This window comes from Falco peregrinus, chromosome 7 (genome assembly GCF_023634155.1).
Source record: "Falco peregrinus isolate bFalPer1 chromosome 7, bFalPer1.pri, whole genome shotgun sequence".
Taxonomy (NCBI): domain Eukaryota; kingdom Metazoa; phylum Chordata; class Aves; order Falconiformes; family Falconidae; genus Falco; species Falco peregrinus.
Genome location: NC_073727.1, coordinates 68,585,807 through 68,590,993, shown reverse-complemented (window position 1 = coordinate 68,590,993; position 5,187 = coordinate 68,585,807).

Sequence of the window (5,187 nt, the reverse complement as noted above, 5' to 3'; positions counted from 1 at the left end):
TCTACATATGCTCATCCCAAACCTGGGAAGAAAAGCCTCCCAGGAGGTGCAGATCACCAAACTCTGTCTTGTCTGGACAGGTGCTCCTCTGCCTGTTGGTGCACGGCTGAACGTCCCAATAGTCTCTTGGTGATACCTCTGCTCTGCCTAAGCACTATCAGCATGTGCAGTTGATTCATGGCATTATTTTGAAAAGGGACAAGACAACTCAGCACATGGATTTTGCCATCTTTTGTGTGTATTCACCAAAAGCTGTTTGGGGAATACTAAGCAGAGGTGGATCTAATCTTACAAAGTGACTGGTTTTCTCTCCATGGGCCAGGGCTCACAGGACCAAGCAGCTGAAATGTGGTCTTCTGCTATTTCTGCCACATGCACCTGAAAGGGCTGCTGCTGCTCTCTGCCTGTCTGCTTGACGCCACTGAGCAGTTCCATCTTCTAACAAAGACATTTTTCTGCAGACAAAAGCCACTGTTCACAGGCAGCAGAGCTGCTAGGATGGATCAAGGGGCTTCTGACCACAAGAAAGAGGCAAAGCAGTCATTATTCAGGAATTTAGTCTCTGCCCACCTACCAGGTCTGCAGTTTCTGCATCCCTCTTCTTATTCTCTGCTATGTTTGATTTCAATTCTCAGTGATCACACTACAGGCTTTCCAGTCATCCTGCTCTTTGAAATGCAAGGAAATAATGAAAACACAAATTTTACCTTTAAAAATACAAGAAAATAAAAGGGACTTCCCAAACTCAAACTCCCATCCTCAAAAGTCTGTGAGACTGCAGTTGGAAGCCTACAGATATTTTTCAGAACAGCATTAACTTAATGTCATTAAGTTTCAGCTAAAGGTGGCAGAAATGTTGGGAAGTGATGGCAATACCAGTGGTTTAGAAACCCTGAATGATGTAGTGTCAAAAATGTCACTCATGTGCAAGGAATAAACACTAAAAAGGGCTATTCTGGAATATGAATGGGATATACATTTTTAGTACTAGAAAACCTGATCAGGAAACACTTTTACTCTAGGAAGTCTAGAGATCGTGGTTTAATGTTTTTCCCCAATGAACAGTCTTCAGCCAAAAGTAGACCTGAACTCTAAAATAATCAGCATGTAACTACTGTTCGGCAGCCACCAAAAGCCACCTCCCTGGGTATACATAGGCAGACAGGGAACTGAAATAGGTGACAGGGAAGGTGACTCAGCGGCATCCTCAAGGTGTTCCAGGGTAGAGGAATTAGTCTGTGATCTCTGGACTATTTTAATCAATGGGTATCTCTAATGTCAACATTTCTTTTCAGCCACCATCTATTTTTTACAAACCACCAAGAGCTTTTATCATGTGATATCGAGCTGCACACCAGCTGTAGACCATCTTCCATGGCCTTACAGGCCCCTCATGGTCTTCAGATCATAATCCATGAACCATAAGTACCTATGTGCAACACAGAGAGGAACCAAAGCGCACCCAATTTTTGGCATCCTTGTCTTTGAAAAGGGACAACTGAATTCAGTACCTGGAGCTGAAAAATTTGTTCCAGGATGGATGCCTTTTTTTTTTTCTTTAGCTCTTGAATTGATGCATATTTTAAAAAGGGTTAGTTAAGTATAACAGTTTAATACTTCATCAAATATTTAGTATTATTTAATAATCTTGATATTACTAATTATCAGTGTTTAACATTAAATGAATTTGGCAGTGGAGTTCTCAAAAGGACTTAGAGAGCAATACTTGAGTCCAAAACATAGATCACAACCCTACACCATTGCTATGCTTGTCACACACACACACACACACACACACACACACGCACATTACTGTACACTGTGGAAAAGGTCCTCATCCCTTACTGATGAGCACCTAATACGATCTGTGGCAACATGGGAAAAGTACAATCCCAACCTTCATCTAGACCCTGCGCATTCAGTGCCTTATCTGTCTGCATGGTCAGTGCAGAGAGGTCAGCTCCTTTGGGGAAGCAGCTCTGGCTAGCACAAAGCCAGCAGAAAGCATGAGCCCAGAGGTGCCACTACTCTGCTTCTGTCACCTGCATGCTGGGTGTATATGGGGCTACTGCCAGGGGGAGAGCTAGATGCTGAAGGCCTCTGAGAGGAGGTATATGCCTACAGGGCTGAGGCTCCCTCTTGTTGAGAAGTAACTGCTGAGAGAGGTGGTGAGTTTTGCACTGTACTCAGTCACTGAGAAATGTGCTGCTGAAGGATTTCTGAGCAGTGGTTCCTCTTCCCAACACAGTGCCTTATATTCCAGCCTAGGAGTGTTTGGAGATGATGCTGAGAGGTGGAACCAGGTGGGAGAGAAGACCAAGGAAAAGTAGTCTCCATCTATATGATGAACCAGATCAGCAAAGGTAAAGCAAGAATCTGAAGCTTTATGATCTGGGCACATACAGGGATCCTGCAGAAGAGCTGCGTTTGGTTCCCAGCTTCTGCTCCTGTGCATGGACCATTGCTGTCTTGGTGTATATATATCTCAGGGGAGTTGCGTGCACCTCTCATCCCTGCTGGTATTAGCAACCAGGCAGTACTAAAAAGCATGTATTCTGGCTTGTGCTCTTGGACATTGAGACTTGGACCTGAATTTTGCACTTTTATTTCTTTCCAGCTCATCTTTTACTTTTGTGTCCCAAAATAGAGTGCTATGTGGCTTTCACAGCTCTGATGTGATCTTTCGTGGTGTTTCCCACCATACTTCTAATGTTTCTTTTACTCCAAAATGTGAGAAACACATTACTCATAAAATATTGCTTTCTTCCACCTTCCAGTTTCCACTGAAATAATAAAAAGCTTGCCACAACTTGTGTGCTTTAGTCCTCATTATTTCTGCCCTGTTTTCAACAGCCACTTCTATCAGGGAGAATAAAACATCCAGATTCGGCTTGCATGCCAAAGAAAACAACTGTAGTTCACAGAAGTCCCTTAATAATTTCAGGAAAATGCTGAATGAGGAATTTTGTAATTAAAGATTTTGTATTTTCTTACTTGATGTTCCATGCTGGGCTGGGAGAATTTTTTCTACTGATTCCATCACACCACACGGGGTGGGGGTGGGGGGGAGAAATAGTTGCATGATTGGCAAGGGTTTTATTGGAATAACTTTGTCATATTGTTATCTCTTAGATTCATGGATTAAATATTTATGTATATATTTTTTCCGGGCAGCCTTCAAATCAACATTTTCCTCATTAAATTTTTGCAGCACTTAGATTAAGTGCTTTGGCAGAAGAAATTAATTCTATCCCGTTTGTGGGTTAGTGTTTGGCAAACCTTAATACATAACAAATCAATGTGATTTTATCAGGATTCTGTGCCACATATCCTGTGAGCTAATATGCTGAGTGCAGAGGATGGAAAGAAGCAAAACTTTTGTCATAGCAGAAGCTCATATGAATCTGATGCCTTATGAGCAACTGCTCATGCTCCACCTGTGATGTGCATGGTTGTGCTTTTCACAAAACCTCTGGAGCTCAGCCAGGAGGAACCTGAGTCTATACTCCCATTCCTGTCTTTCAGGGACATAATTGTGTATTCTTTCACAGGAACTAACATAGGGCTGAAATTTATTCAGTATCAAGTTTGGCAAATGATCTTTTGAAATCATGCAGGAAATTAAATTTCTTCCTGGCTGACATGTAGGTATGGCTGGACAACGTGCAGCTAGTTTCTAGTGAAGCACACTCAGATATCTGCTGTGCAATTATTCCTTGTCTTCTAGGACATCATTCCTTTTCCTCTTCTTGGTGAAGAAAATTCATTTAGCAGTCTGATCTGGAGCACCTGCATGCTCCTTCTTCGTAAGCTTTACACCATAATTCTCTCTTGTGCCCTAGACTAACCTGTTTTGCCCACAGAAGTTGGTCTGACATTAAAAGATAACTCAGTCCCTCATTTTCTGAGCCTTTTCTGATAGGAATGCTTATTGCTGAAAGTGCTGAAAGCTCAGTCTTTGGAAAATTGAGAGCTATACAACCCTTAAGAAGTCAAACTGAAAAAAAGAAAATTCCTACCTCTCTATTCATTTGTATGCACATGTATAATGGTACCTAATAAACACTGTCATTGATAAAGTACATGAATTAATAACATGAAAGGTTCAATATATTATTACAGCAGATTAATGAATGGCTGAGCATATGATGAAATAATGAATTTAAAGGCAACTTCTCTATGTTATGTTTTTTTCCTGTTGTCTCTGTTCTTTTTAGGAGAACCTTGGCGTATTAGCCTATTTCTAAAACTCATACTAAAATGTTGCAGTGAAGTGATATATTCTGCAGCATAATATTGAACTTTAGGACCTGCAGCCTAGCCATGCAGAAACCTCTGCTGAGTCAGCAGAATGGGAAGTGCAGAGTTTCTGCAGAGAAAGGCATCATCTCCCCTGACTCACTATGTCATAGACTTGGAGTACAGGCTCAGCCCCAGGCCAGAGAGAGGGAAGGCTTTGAAGCAGACTTAACTAAGTGAGAGAAAAACCAGAAAGCATAGAAAAAGGACATTAAAGCCAACTTTAATTTGCTTGACTATTATTTGGGTGGGCATAAAAATTTGATCCAATGTGGATGATTTTTTTGGAGAGCAAGGTTGGAATGTTTATGGTTATAAATACTGAACTTTTGAAAAAGAAAAACATAGCAGAAAACTGTGAGGTCAGCTCTACCTGAAAAAGCTAGAGTAGTCCAGTAAGAATACTTATACGTATAATGATGTACATTGATGCTGTTTGCACCCGTATGGATTACAAGAACAAAATTATAGCAGAAAAGGTGCCCAAGATGTAAAGTAGACTTTACTCCATCAAGCCAGATTTCTATGTCTGTCTCCTTCCATCTTTTAAATTATTTTTTTACTGGCAGCTCTGCTCTTTCATGACATCATCTCACACTAGATTATGCTCACTTACTTGGGTCTACATAATTCTTAATGAAGGTTATGTATCTACCCATTTTCCATATATAGCTGAATAAATCAGTATCACAGTCACAAATGTACAAACACATGTACTGATACAGAATCCTAAAAGCAAAAGTACACAGCTTTATTTCTTATTTGGCCAACTGAGGAATTTAGGCAGTTAGTTTATAAGAAATAATATATTATGCTTCCTTGGCTTTTTTTTCTCTTGCTATTTTTTCAGTCTAAAATAGAGAAACCCACTGTTCAAGAGCACAACTT